General features: G+C 41.3%; 1 protein-coding gene across 1 annotated transcript in view; it reads left to right on the forward strand.

Moving 5' to 3' along the window:
• The first annotated feature begins 2037 nt into the window (after nucleotides 1-2037).
• Nucleotides 2038-21982, forward strand: part of dnmbp (dynamin binding protein) — a 149525-nt gene continuing 129580 nt past the window's right edge. The window contains exon 1 of the mRNA XM_084141478.1: nucleotides 2038-2374. The gene's annotated coding sequence lies outside the window, so the exon portion shown is untranslated. The remainder of the gene's footprint in view (nucleotides 2375-21982) is intronic.

The raw sequence follows: 21982 nt of genomic DNA on the forward strand, positions 1-21982 counted from the left end.
CCTCCTCCTCCTCTCCTCTGTGTCTTAAATGTAAAACAGAGACAGGCACCCAAACACATTGTTTACGGTCACGTTCCAAATTACAAAGATACTGGTCTAATGTTCTTCAAGAAATTGAAAAAATCCTAGTGGTCGGCCTAGAATTGGACCCAGTTTCTTTGCTGTTAGGTCACCCTAGTAGGCATGTTACTTCTGTGGGTAAGAGGAGGCTTTACAACACCCTTACCTTCGCAGGGAGTTTTATGGTAGAAATTGACTCAAACATGATTTTATATCAGGTACATTTTTTAATATTTTAAAATATATTTCATGGTTGGTACACACAAACTAGTGTCTTCTTTCATTTTAACAGACATCTCCTACCAGTCCTGTACGAGGTTTATGGAAATAGACTCAAACATGATTTTATAGCATGTAAATCGTCAAATGGACAGCCTTTAACATGTATATTATTTTAAGCACTTTTTCCAGGTTGGCTGGTCTATTACTAGGGAGAGGTAAATCAATCGGTGGCCTATTTGGATGCAATGGAGATCAGCTGTGAAGGGTGATTTTAGCACATATTGATGGTTTACAGAGCGATCAGCTGGCGATAATGGTCATCGATGGTTGCAATTGGCCCATGGATTTAAAGAGGAGATCAACCCAATAGTGTTCAATTATTGTTTGATACAGTCATTTTCAATGAGCATGTAACATTGCCTCAAAATTCCTTTATCAGCCAGTGAACATTCTATTGCATAGAGTCCAAAACAGAAAGATATAAAGGTGTGAAAAACATAGAAAGCTAGCCTATTTTTTTTATTAGAGGTTATCATATATCAATTTAATCTGGCCTTTGTGGACTACAATTTAATACCATCAAACCTTTGCAACCTCAGGTGGTACCGATTTTCGGTCTGGCCCATGGGCTAAAACAATTCATGTCATGGATGGTCAGTCCTAGCTCCTTCTGTGAATTTGAGCTTGGCTACTATTATCCAGCACCATCCCTCTGCTGTTTACCGCTTTGTTATTTAAAGGTGCTACACATAGGATGTATTTTTATTTTTGCATTGCAATTTCAGAACATTTTCATAATATATCTGGTGCTAATAATGGAATGATAGTGTTTCACAGTATTGCTTACCCGCCAGTGTTGTGATTGACTGTGATATTCGCTTGTTGATTTCTTCAGCCAGAGGCATGTTGTCAAAATGTTCTGACTTTGTGGCTGTGTTATCTAGTGGAAATAGCTCTGTCTTTTCCTGGTTGCTAAAATTCTACAATCTGTTCGCTCAATTTCAGGTTATGTGAGGGAACAAGGGAATCATTGTACCATCTAAATCGCTTTTTACAGCTGTTTTGAAGTTGGTGGACCAAAACTGAAAGTTACAAGTTACTTTTGCTTTTGGTCCACCAGCTTCAACCAGCGGTTTTGGTCTATAGAAAATATATTTTACAGTGATTTAGAGGGTACATAAACTGAAATTGAGCAAACAGTGTAGAATCTTTGCAACCATGAAATGACAGCGATGTCCACTAGACAACACAGCCACAAAATCAGAACAGCTTTCCAATTTTGACAACAGATGCTGCTCACTGGCGGGTAGGTAATACTGTGAAACACTATCATTCCACTATTACTGCACATATAGTATGGACATTTTCTGAAATTACAAAGCAAAACTAATACAAATTCCTATGTGTAGCACCTTTAACAAAAACATAATTGCGGAATTGAAGCACTTGTGCATATGTCTGTTATTACCGCTTTATTATCGCTAAATGGACGCTTAACCCCTATTCTAGGTATCTTCCACAGCATTCTGCAATAGTAAAAACCTGCCTTATTTTCATTCAGGCATTGCAAGGGTAGCCATTAGGTCCCTCTCATGAAAGGGGAGGTCATTTTGATGTCAGAGAGGAAGAGGCGAAGTGAGAGGTTTCACTCTCGACAAAATCTGCCAAAATAAACCCAATGCGTTTCTATGGGCTTGTTTTTGACCTAAGCTTGTCGCCTGCCTTCCCGCCTTTGGGACAACGACTCCCATTGTTAGGGTGGAGACATGAGCATCTCGTCATTATATATTTTTCTAAGTGAACGGGGAACAACCCTGACAGCTGATTTCAAGACTATGACACGAATGTTGGCAAGCGACTTTTTGTAGTGTGTGTAATCAATTAGCTTTGAAGTGATTTGTAGACCGTGAATGTCTGTTTTGTAAAGGACCTTTCATCTTACTTGCAGTAGGCGGTGGATGTGGCCACAACATTTATCGCCTGGGTATAAAAACGAAAGGCAACAACACGGACCGAAAATTAAATAACTTGCCAGACTGAAATGTAACGACTTGATTTGACCACTTCGGTAACTTCATCACGGCTGCTACAGGTAAGCTATCAGGAGGCACATTTTGCTTTTATTATGCTTTTACAGCAGATCTATTTTCTCATCATGCAAGCAGAACGCATCAACGATCACATGATGAGCGACATATGTCCATACAAAGCCGATGAGTTGAGTCACTTTGTAGGCTACTTTGTAACAGTCACACACTTACCACGAATATAGGCTGCTACATTGTATTTTAAGTGTTGCAGCTAAGGCGATATTGTTACCTCTACATATGTATTTCATCTCCCATAAGTGATCATGAAACCTGTTGCAAATTGTTTATGCGTTCTACAAAACGCATGTACAATTAACAGGTTTTATATTATTGCTTAATATATGAAAAGCTATCAATTACTCTTCCCAACTATACATATTGTAGGACTATAGGCTACTCAACCACGGCAACAGAACACAAAAGTTATTAGGGCTACTTAATCGCCTGGAGGGACGTGAACGGAATACCTAAATTATAGATGATGGTTGTGTACCACTAGCAGGACTGATGCGTATAGGTTGAGAACTAGTCAGTGGATCACATTGCCAGTCTACCTGACACACGTAGCCTTGTCGTTGTCAGGGTGTCAAGGTGTGTGAGGCTAGAGAAAACATTGACAAAATATGATGCCCGCAGGCCTAGGCTGAAACCTAGGCCTGCGGGGTAACGTTGGAATAACCCATGGGGGGGGGGGGGGGGGGGAGCTAAAGCTCAGCTCTTTGTATTCACACCGCCCTTGCATTTTAATGAGGTCTCAATTATTTTGCCAGTGTACTTCACCTATTTTGTGGTCTGAATCCTCTTTGCATTCACATTGCTATGTTTAGAAAGCACCCAATATCTTTTTCCAACATTCACTCAATGCACTCTGGGTTTTTACAAAGTGCAGGACAAGCCATTCTATCAGAATGGTGTTATCGGACAGCTAGATATACCAATTTACATGTTGGAAGTTAATAGATTGCATTAAAATATGAGACATGATAATTAATCAGAAGATAATATTAACATGTAAATATTATTGGTAACTGAACAAATAGCAAAGTAATAACTATCTCCGTACTAAATAATGCTGTAATTGAAAATTGTACAGAGTTAGAAATGATTTTGAACACTTTGTTGTGATTCTTACCAAATATGATTTCTTCTCACACTATTCAAACCCCACAATCGAATAAACGGCATATGAAGATCTTAGCCTATAGATCACGTATTGCAAACAAATAATATTGAACTAAAAACATATTTCGGAATTTCTGTGCATCCTTGACAATCGCTAATCAATATCCAAAAACAGCAGACGTTTTTCCGCAAACCTGCACTTCCATCATCTTCTCTCTTGTGGCGCCAATGTAAGGGGGAAACAGTGTTGCAGTAGTCAAGTTTGTGTGGTGCGGGAAAAATGACATGCGAACCTGGGGAGCTTTGTTCACATTAGTGCTTTTTGAGGTCGGTTCAGTTTCAGTTCAATTATGAAACATTTCCGTTTCTTTCTTTATTTCTAAAATATTTCAGTTGTGTATATTACTTAGTTTTTATTTGATGACTTTATTTTTCATTCCTTAGTCATCATCTCATCTCCACTCAGGCAGTAGCAGGCAAAAAGCCAGACAACGTTCTCTGTGATCCCCATATTGTCTTTAGTCATCCTATTTAGCTAGGCTAGCCTGCCTAAGCATGCTGCAGAGCTGTCTGACGAAATCATTTTACTAGTTATTCAAAGTAGATAAGGCATACTATCCCTCTCTCATAGTTGTGTTGTGTACATTCCTGTCTCATTCGGTCTATGCGGTCTGTGGGTATCTAACCTAACGTAGCAGGCGTAAGTGTATCTATCTCTATCTGAGATGGAAAAAACAGGCGCAATGGATTATGGTCATTGTAGGTAATTACCACGTTTCTGCACTGAACTAGGTTTAATATTTGCTTTAAGAAAACTACAACTCCCTTCAGCCCATAGTTCTTGACTTGATTTATCTCGTGAATGATTTGATTTCTCTCTAGAGAAATGGTGAATCGGGCTCACAGAAAACAAACTAAATGGAATTAAAGTAATTGAACCTACGTAGGTCAATTAGTTGTTTAATAACCAAAATAAATACTAACATTTCTGTTAATCGCTCAGCACTAGTTCACATTGCCCTAAAAAAGGGAACCGGACCGCGGAATTTAAGTGAACTAAACTCGGACCACCTCTCGAGATGGTCTCAGTTTGGTTCGCTCGGGGGGAATCTTTTGAGGGGTCTGAGTTCCTTTGGCGTGTTCACACTGCACAAGAAATTAAGCGAACCGCACTGAGTTCACAAAAATGGCCTGAAAGGCACCAATTGTGAAACAGCCTAAGCTGCACTGGGGTCGGAATGCAATCATGGTTACATTAAGACACTGTGGAGCCGGCGTGAGATATGGGTCGGAAAACATACCTCAATGCAGGGATGGGATATGCCACTGTACTTCACATTTTACCTTTATCCACACTGATACATCGAGAAGATTGAAATACTGCAAGTTTTTCTAGAAAACTGCCCTTTTCGTCCTCATGCTAGCTAGCATTAGCCACTGCAGCCATTTTGGAATGGCAGTGTCAGTGTAAAAACTGCTTGCTGTTGTCGTCTGAGCGCTTGGCTTTTGAGCTCTTACCCGTTAGTGACTGAATGCTGATATACTTCGTTCTGACACGCTACAGGCTGTCCAGCAAGAACAGTATGGATGCTTCTCAGTCCAGGACTTTTATTATCTTCTCCACTACCACACACCATAGTATTCACACTCACACAGAAATATTTAGTATACATAGGATGGACTTGTGGTTCTAAAGGGAATAAACATATACAGTGAGGGAAAAAAGTATTTGATCCCCTGCTGATTTTGTACGTTTGCCCACTGACAAAGACATGATCAGTCTATAATTTTAATGGTAGGTTTATTTGAACAGTGAGAGACAGAATAACAACAAAAAAATCCAGAAAACGCATGTCAACAATGTTATGAATTGATTTGCATTTTAATGAGGGAAATAAGTATTTGACCCCTCTGAAAAACATGACTTAGTACTTGGTGGCAAAACCCTTGTTGGCAATAACAGAGGTCAGACGTTTCTTGTAGTTGGCCACCAGGTTTGCACACATCTTAGGAGGGATTTTGTCCCACTCCTCTTTGCAGATCTTCTCCAAGTCATTAAGGTTTCGAGGCTGACGTTTGGCAACTCGAACCTTCAGCTCCCTCCACAGATTTTCTATGGGATTAAGGTCTGGAGACTGGCTAGGCCACTCCAGGACCTTAATGTGCTTCTTCTTGAGCCACTCCTTTGTTGCCTTGGCTGTGTGTTTTGGTTCATTGTCATGCTGGAAGACCCAGCCACGACCCATTTCACTGCCCTGGCTGAGGGAAGGAGGTTCTCACCCATGATTTGACGGTACATGGCCCCGTCCATCGTCCCTTTGATGCGGTGAAGTTGTCCTGTCCCCTTAGCAGAAAAACACCCCCAAAGCATAATGATTCCACCTCCATGTTTGACGGTGGGGATGGTGTTCTTGGGGTCATAGGCAGCATTCCTCCTCCTCCAAACACAGCGAGTTGAGTTGATGCCAAAGAGCTCGATTTTAGTCTCATCTGACCACAACACTTTCACCCAGTTCTCCTCTGAATCATTCAGATGTTCATTGGCAATCTTCAGATGGGCATGTATATGTGCTTTCTTGCGGGCGCTGCAGGATTTCAGTCCTTCACGGCGTAGTGTGTTACCAATTGTTTTCTTGGTGACTATGGTCCCAGCTGCCTTGAGATCATTGACAAGATCCTCCCATGTAGTTCTGGGCAGATTCCTCACCGTTCTCACGATCATTGCAACTCCACGAGGTGAGATCTTGCATGGCGCCCCAGGCCGAGGGAGATTGACAGTCTTTTGTGTTTCTTCCATTTGCGAATAATCGCACCAACTGTTGTCACCTTCTCACCAAGCTGCTTGGCGATGGTTTTGTAGCCCATTCCAGCCTTGTGTAGGTCTACAATCTTGTCCCTGACATCCTTGGAGAGCTCTTTGGTCTTGGCCATGGTGGAGAGTTTGGAATCTGATTGATTGATTGCTTCTGTGGACAGGTGTCTTTTATACAGGTAACAAGCTGAGATTAGGAGCACTCCCTTTAAGAGTGTGCGCCTAATCTCAGCTTGTTACCTGTATAAAAGACACCTGGGAGCCAGAAATCTTTCTGATTGAGAGGGGGTCAAATACTTATTTCCCTCATTAAAATGAAAATCAATTTATAACATTTTTGACATGCGTTTTTCTGGATTTTTTTGTTGTTATTCTGTCTCTCACTGTTCAAATAAACCTACCATTAAAATTATAGACTGATCATTTCTTTGTCAGTGGGCAAACGTACAAAATCAGCAGGAGATCAAATACTTTTTTCCCTGACTGTACATATGACAGTATTAATATAGTTGTACATGCAATAGTAATATACAACAGGAATGAAAAGTATATTCACATAGCAGCATATACACATCAACGAAAATTGGTCCGTGGGCCGACAAAAGGGGGTGCCGGCCCGCGGGCCACCGGTTGCCCATCCCTGGGCTAGATCTATGGCCCTCTCTCTCTCCAACTTGGTGGAGATCTGATCTGTTTCTGGTGCCACAGAGTCGTAAATCTTACTGTGCATGCAGAGCTCAGAGGACTGTCTCCAAGACTTCTAGCAGGTTCTAGAACTCACCATGGCACAACAGTTGCGTGAACTATGAAAGCGCAGTGGTAGTGTGCTCATACAACTAACCATCTCTAAACAATATAATCTACTGTGCAAATACTCATGCAATTAAGACAGTGCCGGCACTTATACAATATAAACAACATGCACACTCTAAAATATACACAAACTTTACAGGGCATTACATTTTATTTTTGGTCCACCAGCCACTCAGATTCTTTTACCAGCAAAAATATTTTTTAGCTGCAAAAATTACACCAACAAAACACAATTTTTTTTGCATGCTTTGTAATGTTTCTATAACAATACATGTATTAGTAGTAAGAAGTAATGTGGTATATTGTTTAATTTCATTTTTTGTGACCTGTCTTTTACCAAAATATCATAGATGAGACAAATGTTCACCTGGCCCTTTAAGGGCTGGACGTTACCGTGGTAATGCAACTCGAGTCATGTTTGTGCCTGTGAGATTGAGTCTGACTAGTAGAAGCGTTTACTTCTCTTCCCTAGCAGTTGAAACTCAAACATAGAAAAACAACCTAGATTGTGAACAAAACAATATAAGTAGCCAAGAAACACAAGGACAAAGTCTCACTTCAGTAGACTTTAGTAAATTAGTGTGTGCAGCACTGTGTGCAGCACTTCTAAAAATGTATCTTTCACTCAGCTCTTCACGTGCACACAGCCCCCAGCCAGGGCGAGTTGCAACACGAGGTGGAATAGGCTATAGAGGATTCATAGTTCTTTGACTTTGTGCGATTAATTTACCAGCTATGAAACAAAACTGCAGAAATGCTTTAAAACAGCTACTGCAGCATTGATATTCACTATAAATGTGATCATACTTGACTTTTTATTCACAAATGCGAGTGAAATGCTCGCACTGTGGAGCCCTGACCACCCGCCAACGTGTCTGGTGAAAAATACAGTGGGGAGAACAAGTATTTGATACACTGCCGATTTTGCAGGTTTTCCTACTTACAAAGCATGTAGAGGTCTGTAATCTTTATCATAGGTACACTTAAACTGTGAGAGACGGAATCTAAAACAAAAATCCAGAAAATCACATTGTATGATTTTTAAGTAATTAATTTGCATTTTATTGCATGACATAAGTATTTGATCACCTACCAACCAGTAAGAATTCCGGCTCTCACAGACCTGTTAGTTTGTCTTTAAGAAGCCCTCCTGTTCTCCACTCATTACCTGTATTAACTGCATCTGTTTGAACTCGTTACCTGTATAAAAGACACCTGTCCACACACTCAATCAAACAGACTCCAACCTCTCCACAATGGCCAAGACCAGAGCGCTGTGTAAGGACATCAGGGTTAAAATTGTAGACCTGCACAAGGCTGGGATGGGCTACAGGACAATAGGCAAGCAGCTTGGTGAGAAGGCGACAACTGTTGGCGCAATTATTAGAAAATGGAAGAAGTTCAAGATGACGGTCAATCACCCTCGGTCTGGGGCTCCATGCAAGATCTCACCTCGTGGGGCATCAATGATCATGAGGAAGGTGAGGGATCAGCCCAGAACTACACGGCAGGACCTGGTCAATGACCTGAAGAGAGCTGGGACCACAGTCTCAAAGAAAACCATTAGTAACACACTACGCCGTCATGGATTAAAATCCTGCAGCGCACGCAAGGTCCCCCTGCTCAAGCCAGCGCATGTCCAGGCCCGTCTGAAGTTTGCCAATGACCATCTGGATGATCCAGAGGAGGAATGGGAGAAGGTCATGTGGTCTGATGAGACATAAATAGAGCTTTTTGGTCTAAACTCCACTCGCCGTGTTTGTAGGAAGAAAAAGGATGAGTACAACCACAAGAACACCATCCCAACCGTGAAGCATGGAGGTGGAAACAACATTCTTTGGGGATGCTTTTCTGCAAAGGGAACAGGACGACTGCACCGTATTGAGGGGAGGATGGAAGGGGCCATGTATCGCAAAATCTTGGCCAACAACCTCCTTCCCTCAGTAAGAGCATTGAAGATGGGTCGTGGCTGGGTCTTCCAGCATGACAACGACCCGAAACACACAGCCAGGGCAACTAAGGAGTGGCTCCGTAAGAAGCATCTCAAGGTCCTGGAGTGGCCTAGCCAGTCTCCAGACCTGAACCCAATAGAAAATCTTTGGAGGGAGCTGAAAGTCCGTATTGCCCAGCGACAGCCCCGAAACCTGAAGGATCTGGAGAAGGTCTGTATGGAGGAGTGGGCCAAAATCCCTGCTGCAGTGTGTGCAAACCTGGTCAAGACCTACAGGAAACGTATGATCTCTGTAATTGAAAACAAAGGTTTCTGTACCAAATATTAAGTTCTGCTTTTCTGATGTATCAAATACTTATGCCATGCAATAAAATGCAAATGAATTACTTAAAAATCATACAATGTGATTTTCTGGATTTTTGTTTTAGATTCCGTCGCTCACAGTTGAAGTGTACCTATGATAAAAAATTACAGACCTCTACATGCTTTGTAAGTAGGAAAACCTGCAAAATCGGCATTGTATCAAATACTTGTTCTCCCCACTGTATATTTGCTACTGCGCTACCAAAAAAATCTTGCTTGACCAACAAACAGCCTATCGACCAAACAATCGACCAGTCGACCAAATGGGGTCAGCTGTAATTTCAACATATTTATTAGTGAAACCAAAGTGCTGTAACATCCATAAATTAAATCATATAGCCTAGTACACACCAAAACTTTTCAAATCAAAAGGATATTTCACAGAAAAACGTGGACAGTCGTTTGCATTGCAAATTCATAACCGGGACTGCTGGACAGCCACATAATAAACTAAAGCACTGATCATTGGGAACAAGAACATAATTACTCCTTATTAAAAGAAGGCTTGATCCATGAATTCAATATTTAAATTGGTAGCCTAGCCTACAAAACCAAAACATTCCAAATGTTAAAATCAAAAGGCCTCACCTGATTAACATGACATCAAATAACGCGGCCATATTAGGCTGCCTAATTAAATGCTCTCCCTAGGCGAAGTAAAACAATTATTTAAGGACAAATAAACATTGACGTTTTTAATTTAGGTATTGATAATTATTTCGATTTTGAAAAGATGGAGGGAAACGAAAGTTGTAGTAAATTAGGATCTAAGGTGAAGATAATTGGCAAATAGTCAGTCACAGGAAATCTCTCACATCGCAAATTCAGCACATCTACTCACAGGCCTGATATAGCTAAAGTACTGATTAGCCTATGGATTGGAACAACACAACTCCAGACTAAAATATTAATAATAATAACCAATATTAAGGAACAAATAATAACCATACAATAATATGCTTCTAGCTGGTCTACTCACTTGTACAGAAACTTAGCTCTTTGGTTTTTGAGGAGTGCAAACTTCTGACTTTTTTGTTAAATTCGGCTATTTCTCAAGTGCTTTTCTTTTCCATAGACAGTATTGCCAGGGCATTCAGTCTGTCCTGCGACATGGTGTTCTTTAGAAAGGTATTTTATTATTTTGAGGGTGGAGAAATATTGCTCGGTCTCTGCAGTTGTCATAGGTGTGGTAAGGAGAATGCGGAGCAGCGCCAAAGTCTCAGAACACCTCCTGTAGATTTTTATCAAGGATGAACTTGAACAGAGGTAGTGCACTCTTGGAGCATCTGAAGTCAGGGTTGTCATAGATCAGAGAGAGCTCTTTCTGTAGTTCAACATGGGATAGGCCTCCACTGTTGTCTTCAACGCTTCAGTCGGGAAGGCCTTGGTATAGTCTGCAAAGGTGGCCCCAGTCAGATGGTGTGTGAAGGTGTAGCGGTCAGTTAAGTTCTGAAGGATTGTGTCACACCTTAGGGAGGGAGAGAGAGCTAAAGAGGGGACTTATTTATGTGTTCTCTTCTCATTTCAAATTGACAAGTAGTAGCCTACGCATTGAAATTACGTGCACTCTATCCATACGACTAGGTATCAAGTATACAGTTGAAGTCGGAAGTTTACATACACTTAGGTTGGAGTCATTAAAACTCGTTTTTCAACCACTCCACACATTTCTTGTTAACAAACTATAGTTTTGGCAAGTCTGTTAGGACATATACTTTGTGAATGACACAAGTAATTTTTCCAACAATTGTTTACAGATTATTTCACTTATAATTAATTGTATCACAATTCCAGTGGGTCAGAAGTTTACATACACTAAGTTGACTGTGCCTTTAAACAGCTTGGAAAATTCCAGAAAATGATGTCATGGCTTTAGAAGCTTCTGATAGGCTAATTGACATAATTTGAGTCAATTGGAGGATGTATTTCAAGGCCTACCTTCAAACTCAGTGCCTCTTTGCTTGACATCATGGGAAAATCAAAAGACATCAGCCAAGAGATAAAATTGTAGACCTCAACAAGTCTGGTTCATCCTTGGGAGAAATTTCCAAAGCCTGAAGGTAACACGTTCATCTGTACAAACAATAGTACGCAAGTATAAACACCATGGGACCACGCAGCCGTCATATTGCTCAGGAAGGAGACTAGAGATTAAGGTACTTTGGTGCAAATCAATCCCAGAACAACAGCAAAGGACCTTGTGAATATGCTGGATGAAACAGGTACAAAAGTATCTATATCCACAGTAAAACGAGTCCTATATCGACATAACCTGAAAGGCCGCTTAGCAAGGAAGATGCCACTACTCCAAAACCGCCATAAAAAAGCCAGATAACGGTTTGCAACTGCACAAGGGACAAAGATCGTACTTTTTGGAGAAATGTCCTCTGGTCTGATGAAACAAAAATAAAACTGTTTGGCCATAATGACCATCGTTATGTTTGGAGGAAAAAGGGGGCTGCTTGCAAGCCGAAGACCACCATCCCAACCGTGAAGCACGGGGATGGCAGCATCATGTTGTGGGGGTGCTTTGCTGCAGGAGGGACTGGTGCACTTCACAAAATAGATGGCATCATGAGGAAGGAAAATTATGTGGATATATTGAAGCAACATCTCAAGACATCAGTCAGGAAGTTAAAGCTTGGTCACAAATGGGTCTTCCAAATGGACAATGACCCCAAGCATACTTCCAAAGTTGTGGCAAAATGGCTTAAGGACAACAAAGTCAAGGTATTGGAGTGGCCATCACAAAGCCCTGACCTCAATCCTATAGAACATTTGTGGGCAGAACTGAAAGTGTGTGCGAGCAAGGAGGCCTACAAACCTGACTCAGTTACACCAGCTCTGTCAGGAGGAATCGGCCAAAATTCACCCACCTTATTGTGGGAAGCTTGTGGAAGGCTACCCAAAATGTTTGACCCAAGTTAAACAATTTTAAAGGCAATGCTACCAAATACGAATTGAGTGTATGTAAACTTCTGACCCAGTGGGAATGTGATGAAAGAAATAAAAGCTGAAATAAATCATTCTCTCTGCTATTATTCTGACATTTCACATTCTTAAAATAAAGTGGTGATTCTAACTGACCGAAGACTGAATTTTTACTAGGATTAAATGTCTTTTACTTTCGGTTTTGTATACCAGCTTCAAACAGCTGAATATACAATATTTTTGTTTATGGAAAATATATTACACAGCAGTTTGGATGGTACAATGATTCTCTACACAATGACTGCTTTTGTCACGAACCGAAATTACGCTAACTATTAGAATTTGAGCAACCAGAAATGGTGGAGCGATTTCTGCATAGTGCGTCTTTAAAATAAATCAATGTGGGGATCAGATTTTATCATAATAAACACATTTTAGAGGCCAAAACGGCTGTATAAATTGTTTTTTTTGTTCTGCCTATCGTAATTTACTCAATGGCCTACAGAACACACACTCAGTTAGCACATCAGCTGAGAAAATGACTAATACTAAGAAAGAGAATGAGAGAAGAGAGCGATGGATGGACTTAGCGAGAGTGAGTGTAAGGGTGTGTGCCACTTGGCACCATCCTGGTGAAAGTAGCAGCATTACGACAGACGGCTAAGTTTAACAGCAGTCTCTCTCTCTCACATGCACGCACGTACGCACACACACACACAGCCCAGAGAGCACCTCACAGCTGATGGATATAAAGCAACAACAGTGTCTGAGACTGGGGGAATGTGCCCTGAAAGTCACTCTTTATGTGTGACTGATCAAACATACTGTAACCCAGGAGAGTGTGTGTGGCGTTCCACAATACTTGAAAATACAGGGGGTTTCAGTCTGTGTTGTTGTATTGGATTTGACTCAAACCTGTAGTTTTTAATTTAGGCCAACATTATTAGATTATTATTATTTTTTACACAGGCTTCCTTATTTTCACTTTGTCGTACAGGCCAGTAATGTGGAGTGAATGCAATGTTGTTGATCCTCTGTATTTTCAATTATTGTTGTGGCAGCATCATGTTATGGGTATGCTTGTCACCGGCAGGGACTGGGGACTTTGTCAGGATAAAAATAAATATGAAAGGAGCAAAGCACAGGTAAAAAGTTGAGGGGAAACCCGCGGTAGCCTTCTGAAAACCAAATCCTGGGATAGAGTTGTATTTTTCAGTGGGACAATTACACAAATGTTCATGCCAAAGACACACCAGAATGGTTTTCCCCAAGAAGTTTTGATTCTTCCTGACTTAAGTCTGCTTGAAAATCAGGGACAAGGTTTGAATTTTCTATCCATCAATGATTCCCAACTAATTGTACTGAGCTTGAGCAATTTTGACAACAATGATGGATATATGTTGCCCTAAGAGTTGTGCAAGGTTGGTGGAAGCACCTTTGGCAGCCATTATAGCTGTGAAACATTTTTAATAAGATTCTACCAAGTATTAACTCTGGGGTATGAAGACATACGCAATCAATACATGTTCATTTCTTATTAATTTGGAAAATGTTCTATAATTTTTCATTCACTGTGAAAATGTGGAGTAGGTTGTGTACATCGATAGGAAACAAATCCAATTGATTCCCTTTTTGATTTAAGGCAGCAAAATGTGAAGACTATACTCGGAATCCATGATGACAGTTTATTGAAGATGATTACTGTAATTTATGAAACACAAATACACAATTTATAAAGCATTTGATGACATGTGCTCTGTGGTACCATTCTAATTGAATTTAGCCACCTTCTACAGTGCCTTCAGAAAGTATTAACACCCCTTGACTTTTCCACATTCTGTTGTTACAAAGTGGGATAAAAATTTATGTCATTTTTTGTCAATGATCTACACAAAACTCTGTCAAAGTGGAACAAAAATTCTAACATTTGTAAAAAATAATAATATGAAAAATAAAACAAATCTTGATAAGATAAGTAGTCAACCCCCCGAGTCAATACATGTTGGAATTACCTTTGGCAGCTGTGAGTCTTTCTGGGTACGTTTTTAAGAGCTTTCCACACCTGGATTGTGCAACATTTGCCCATTTATACTTTTCAAAATTATTCACGCTCTGTCAAATTGGTTGTTGATCATTGCTAGACAACAATTTTCAGGTCTTGCCATAGATTCTCAAGCAGATTTAAGTCAAAACTATAACTCGGCCACTCAGGAACATTCACTGTCTTTTTGGTCAGTACATAGACAAAGTGGAGTCGCAATTCAATGGCTCAGGCACGAGACGTATGTGGCAGGGACTCCAGACAATCACGGATTACAAAGGGAAAACCAGCCACGTCGCGGACACCGACGTCTTACTCCCGGACAAGCTAAACACCTTAGCCCGCTTTGAGGATAACACAGTGTGGGCCGATCCCGAGGACTGTGTGCTCTCTTTCTCCATGGCCGACGTAAGACTATTAAACGTGTTAACCCTCGCAAGGCTGCCAGCCTAGACTGCATCCCTAGCCGCGTCCTCAGAGCATGCGCAGACCAGCTGGCTGGAGTGTTTTGCTTCAAGATGTCCCCACTTGCTTCAAGAGGGCCACCATTGTTCCTGTACCCAGGAAAGCGAAGGTAATTGAACTAAATGACTATCGCCTCGTTGCACTCACTTCTGCCATCATAAAGTGCTTTGAGAGGCTAGTTAAGGATCATATCACCTCCAACTTACCCGACACCCTAGATCCACTGCAATTTGTAAGAATGCTGTTCATTGACTACAGCTCAGCTTTCAACACCATAGTACCCTCCAAGCTCATCATTAAGCTCGGGGCCCTAGGTCTGAACCCCACCCTCTGCAACTGGGTCCTGGACTTCCTGATGGGCTGCCCCAGGGGTCCCACAATGGTGCGTTCTCAGCCCCCTCCTGTACTCCCTGTTCACCCATGACTGCGTGGCCAAGCACGCCTCCAACTCAATCATCAAGTTTGCATACGACACGACAGTGGTAGGCCTGATTACCAACAATGACGAGACAACCTACAGGGAGGAGGTGAGGGCCCTGGCAGAGTGGTGCCAAGAAAATAACCTCAACGTCAACAAAACAAAGGAGCTGATCATGGACTTCAGGAGACAGCAGAGGGAGCACGCCCCCATCCACATTGACAGGGCCGCAGTGGAGAAGGTTAAAAGCTTCAAGTTCCTCGCCGTAAACATCACTGACAATTTGAAATGTTCCACCTACACAGACAGTCTGGTGAAGAAGGCGCAACAGGGCCTCTTCAACCTCAGGAGGCTGAAGAACTTTGTCTTGGCCCTTAAGACCCTCACAAACTTTTACAAATGCACCATTGATGGCATCCTGTCGCGCTGTTTCACCGTCTGGTACGGCAACTGCAACGTCCGCAACCGCAGGGCTCTCCAGAGGGTGGTGCGGTCTGCCAAATGCATCACCGGGGGCACACTGCCTGCCCTCCAGGACATCTACAGCACCCAGAGTCACAGGAAGGCCAAGAAGATCATCAAGGACCTCAGCCACCCAAGCCACGGCCTGTTCACCCCGCTATCATCCAGAAGGCGAGGTCAGTACACGAGCATCAAAGCTGGGACTGAGAGACTGGAAAACAGCTTCTATCTCAAGGCCATCAGACTGTTAAATAGCCATCACTAGCCGGTCTCCACCCAGTACCCTGTCCTGAACTTAGTCACTCTCACTAGCCGGCTACCACCTGGTTACTCAACCCTGCACCTTAGAGGCTGCTGCCCTATGTACATAGACATGGAACACTGGTCATTAATAATGTTTACGTACTGTTTTACCCGTTTCATACAGTTGAAGTCGGAAGTTTACATACACCAGAGAGAATGATTTATTTCAGCTTTTTATTTCTTTCATCACATTCCCAGTGGGTCAGAAGTTTACATACAGTGAGGGGAAAAAAGTATTTGATCCCCTGCTGATTTTGTACGTTTGCCCACTGACAAAGAAATTATCAGTCTATAATTTGAATGGTAGGTTTATTTGAACAGTGAGAGACAGAATAACAACAAAAAAATCCAGAAAAACACAACAAAAAAATGTTATAGTTCTGGGCTGATTCCTCACCGTTCTCATGATCATTGCAACTCCACGAGGTGAGATCTTGCATGGAGCCCCAGGCCGAGGGAGATTGACACTTTTGTGTTTCTTCCATTTGCGAATAATCGCACCAACTGTTGTCACCTTCTCACCAAGCTGCTTGGTGATGGTCTTGTAGCCCATTCCAGCCTTGTGTAGGTCTACAATCTTGTCCCTGACATCCTTGGAGAGCTCTTTGGTTTAAGAGTGTGCTCCTAATCTCAGCTCGTTACCTGTATAAAAGACACCTGGGAACCAGAAATATTTCTGATTGAGAGGGGGTCAAACACTTATTTCCCTCATTAAAATGCAAATCAATTTATAACATTTTTGACCTGCGTTGTTCTGGATTTTTTTGTTTTTATTCTGTCTCTCACTGTTCAAATAAACCTACCATTCAAATTATAGACTGATCATTTCTTTGTCAGTGGGCAAACGTACAAAATCAGCAGGGGATCACATACTTTTTTCCCTCACTGTACACTCAATTAGTATTTGGTAGCATTGCCTTTAAATTGTTTAACTTGGGTCAAACATTTCGGCTAGCCTTCCACAAGCTTCCCACAATAAGTTGGGTGAATTTTGGCACATTCCTCCTGACAGAGCTGGTGTAACTGAGTCAGGTTTGTAGTCCTCCTTGCTCGCACACGCTTTTTCAGCTCTGCCCACATATTTTCTATAGGATTGAGGTCAGGGCTTTGTGATGGCCACTCCAATACCTTGACTTTGTTGTCCTTAAGCCATTTTGCCACAACTTTGGAAGTATGCTTGGGGTCATTGTCCATTTGGAAGACCCATTTGCGACCAAGCTTTAACTTCCTGACCGATGTCTTGTGATGTTGCTTCAATATATCCACATAATTTTCCTTCCTTATGATGCCATCTATTTTGTGAAGTGCACCAGTCCCTCCTGCAGCAAAGCACCCCCACAGGATGATGCTGCCACCCTTGTGCTTCACGGTTGGGATGGTGTTCTTCGGCTCGCAAGCTATCCCCTTTTTCCTCCAAACATAACGATGGTCAATATGGCCAAACAGTTCTATTTTTGTTTCATCAGAATAGAGGACATTTCTCCAAAAAGTACGATCTTTGTCCCCATGTGCAGTTGCAAACCGTTATCTGGCTTTTTTATGGTGGTTTTGGAGCAGTGGCTTCTTCCTTGCTGAGCTGCCTTTCAGGTTATGTCGATATAGGACTTGTTTTACTGTGGATATAGATACTTTTGTACCGGTTTCCTCCAGCATCTTCACAAGGTCCTTTGCTATTGTTCTGGGATTTATTTGCACTTTTCGCACCAAAGTACGTTAATCTCTAAGAGACAGAACGCGTCTCCTTCCTGAGCGGTATGACGGCTGTGTGGTCCCATGGTGTTTATACTTGCGTACTATTGTTTGTACAGATGAACGTGGTACCTTCAGGCGTTTGGAAATTGCTCCCAAATATGTTTTTTTTTTCTGTGGTCTTGGCTGATTTCTTTTGATTTTCCCAAGATGTCAAGCAAAGAGACACTGAGTTTGAAGGTAGGCCTTGAAATACATCCACAGGTACACCTCCAATTGACTCAAATGATGTCAATTAGCCTATCAGAAGCTGCTAAAGCCATGACATCATTTTCTGGAATTTTCCACGCTGTTTAAAGGCACAGTCAACTTAGTGTATGTAAACTTCTGACCCACTGGAATTATGATACAGTGAATTATAAGTGAAATAATCTATCTGTAAACAATTGTTGGAAAAATTACTTGTATCATGCACAAAGTAGATGTCCTAACCGACTTGCCAAAACTATAGTTTGTTAACAAGAAATTTGTGGAGTGGTTGAAAAACAAGTTTTAATGACTCCAACCTAAGTGTATGTAAACTTCTGACTTCAACTGTATATACTGTGTTCTAGTTAAGTCCATCCTATTCAACTATTGCTGTACATATACTCTTCTATACTGCATATTTTATCCACATACTGTCCATAATGTCTATACATCCATCACACGTTTGTGTGTGTGTGTGTGTGTGTGTGTGTGTGTGTGTGTGTGTGTGTGTGTGTGCATACAATGCATTCGGAAAGTATTCAGACCCCTTGACTTTTTCCACATTTTATTATGTTACAGCCTTATTCTAAAATGGATTAAATAGTTTTCCCCCATCAATCTACACACAATACCCCATACTGACAAAGAAAAAACAGTTTTTTAGACATTTTTGCACATTTATTGAAAATAAAAAAACGGATATCACATTTACGCAAGTATTCAGACCCTTTACTCAGTACTTTGTTGAAGCACCTTACAGCCTCGAGCGATTACAGCCTCGAGTCTTCTTTGGTATGACGCTACAAAGTTGGCACACCTGTATTTGGGAAGTTTCTCCCATTCTTCTCTGCAGATCCTCTCAAGCTCTGTCAGGTTGGATGGGGAGCGTCGCTGCACTGTTATTTTCAGGTCTCCAGAGGCGTTAGATCGGGTTCAAGTCTGGGCTCTGGCTGTGTGCTTGGGGTCATTGTCATTATCTTGGCCAGGTCGCAGTTGTAAATGAGAACTTGTTCTCAATTGGCTTACCTGGTTAAATAAAGGTTAAATTAAAAAAAAAAAAAAAAAAAAATTGTCCTGTTGGAAGGTGAACCATTGCCCCAGTGTGAGGTCCTGAGCACACTGGAACAGGTTTTCATCAATGATCTCTCTGTACTTTGCTCCGTTCATCTTTGCCTCGATCCTGACTAGTCTCCCATTCCCTGCTGGGAGACAGCCTTATTCTAAAATGGAAACTCCCCAAATACAGGTGTGCGAAGCTTGTAGCGTCATACCCAAGAAGACTCGAGGCTGTAATTGCTGCCAAAGGTGCTTCAACAAAGTACTGAGTAAAGGGTCTGAATACTTATGTAAATGTGATTTTTCAGTTTTTTTATTTTTAATACATTTGCAAAGATTTCTGAACATGTTTTTGCTTTTTCATTATGGGGTATTGTGTGTAGATTAATGAGGGGAAAAAAAGAAAACAATTGAATCAATTTAAGAATAAGGCTGTAACCTAACAAAATGTGGAAAAAGTAAAGGGGTCTGAATACTTTCTGATGGCACTGTATAGGGAGAGCTTTAGATCAGACATGTACGGGATACTTTTCTTTGGAGAAACCATGTCACGGGATCGCATCAGAGAGATCATGCGTTACCTCCAATTTGATGAAAAATATGTATAAATAATTGACAGTTTTTTTACTGCTGTCATATCAACACTTATATTCATTATAATGCCATGTATTGCTTTTGTGCTGATGTTCACTATTTATCATGCACACTTGGCTCTTATGATGTTTAGGCTACTGATGTTTTCATAATTTGACTGTGCGTCTTGCTGACCGTGGGTGGGGTATTTTTGTGTCGTTTATTAAAAGATGCTGTTACCGCGTTCCAACGCACGAATTCTGTTTCGTAATTGTAACAAAGGCACTCTACTAATAAAATGTATTGAACACTTGAATTTTGGTGTTTATTGTGTGTTTTACAGCAGTGGTCACCAACCTTTTCTGAGTAAAGATCACTTTCGCAGTCAAAGGAAGTCGAGATCTACCGCTCAGTTTCTTTTTTTTAACATGACTTAAAAAATGTAACATTAACCGAATGAAAACAGTTCTGTAGGAATGAGGTTCGTGCAGTAGGCCGGCCTAATACATTATCACAGCGTATTGGCTATATGCCTGTCCTGCCAATATTGTTATTCTCAGACCATATTATATTTGAAAACTCGAGCTTTGATAACAAACTAGATCATCAGTTGGTGTAGCACCTGCGAGGCACAGCTGAGTATAATTAGCAAATAATTTGCTTTTTTATTTTACTGGACTGATGGTACCTGCATCTGATGGTCATGGTGCTTTCAAGACAACTGGGAACTTGGAAAAGAAACTAGCTAAAATCACGACGTCAGTGATGTTCAGGTCGGAAAGATGCCTGAGTTTCCAACTTGGAATTCCGAGTTGGGTGACTGTTCAAAAAGTTTTTTCCCAATCGGACCTCATTTTATTTAGAATTCCCAATTGTCTTGAATGTATTGAAGTCGGAGATATCAACGTTCCGAGTTGTTTTGAACACAGCATTAGTCTCAGCGGAGCAAGGGAGAGCGCAGCAGAGAGTCAGCCTCTCACGGTCCCTGCTCTCTCCTTCCTTTCCACCGGTGAGACTGACCAGAGAGGAGACTCTCTGGTGAAATTCGAGTTGCTCCGCATCTGCCTCAAGCACAAATTCATGTTCCTATGACCAGAGAAATTGAAATATTCCTCGATTAATAAAAGACAAAAAGAGCTGCTCATTTGTATTTTGTATTTATTAGGGATCCCCATTAGCTGCTTCTAAGGCAGCAGCTATTCTTCCTTGGATCCAAACACATTGAGGCACTTACATCACACATAAAACAAAATTATATAACATTATTACACCACTACATATCTACAATACAAAATGTATAATACCACCATACAACAATATTACAATGTATGTAAGTGTGTGTAGAACGCGTGTTCTAGTGTGTGTGTGTGTGTGCGTATGCTTGTGTGTGTGTGTGTGTGTGTGTGTCTCTTCACAGTCCTCGCTGTTCCATAAGGTGTATTTTTTATGTATTTATTTATCTGATTCTACTGCTTGCATCAGTTACCTGATGTGGAATACTTTTCCATGTAGTCCTGGCTCTATGTAGTACTGTGTACCTCCCATAGTATGTTTTGGACTTAGGGATTGTGAAGAGACCTCTGGTGGCATGTCTTGTGGGGTATGCATGGGTGTCCGAGCTGTGTGCTAGTAGTTTAAACAGACAGCTCGGTACATTCAGCCCGTCAACACAAGTAGTGATGAGGTCAATCTCTCCTCCACTTTGATCCATGAGAGATTGACATGCATATCATTAATGTTAGCTCCCCATGTACTGGCTGCCCTGTTCTGAGCCAATTGTACTTTTCAGAGGTCACTCTTTGTGGCACCTGACCACACAACTGAAAAGTAGTCCAGGTGTGACAACCAGGGCCTGTAGGACCTGCCTTGTTGATAGTGTTGTTAAAAAGGCAGAGCAGTGCTTCATTATGGACAGACTTTTCCCCATCTTAGCTAGTGTAGTATCAACATGTTTTGACCATGACAGTTTACAATCCAGGATTACTCCAAACAGTTTAGTCACCTCAACTTGTTCAATTTTGTGATTTTGGGCAGCTCCATGGTAAGAAATGTGATCGTTCCTGGTGCAAAAACAATGTCCTATCCCTGAGCTCGAGTAAATGACATTACTAAGCTTCTCCCGAATGTACTATGTCAGGATATGGAAATCGATTCTATCGTAGTCCATGTGGGTTTTAATGACATTGTGAAGGGCAGCTCTGAACATTTGAAACTGGATTTCAAAGAGCTGATTGACTCTGCTAGACAATAATAAAACATTTACATTTACATTTTAGTCATTTAGCAGACGCTCTTATCCAGAGCGACTTACAGGAGCAATTAGGGTTAAGTGCCTTGCTCAAGGGCACATTTACGTCATTTA

The sequence above is a fragment of the Coregonus lavaretus genome (assembly GCF_964263955.1).
Source record: "Coregonus lavaretus genome assembly, chromosome: 25".
Lineage (NCBI taxonomy): Eukaryota > Metazoa > Chordata > Actinopteri > Salmoniformes > Salmonidae > Coregonus > Coregonus lavaretus.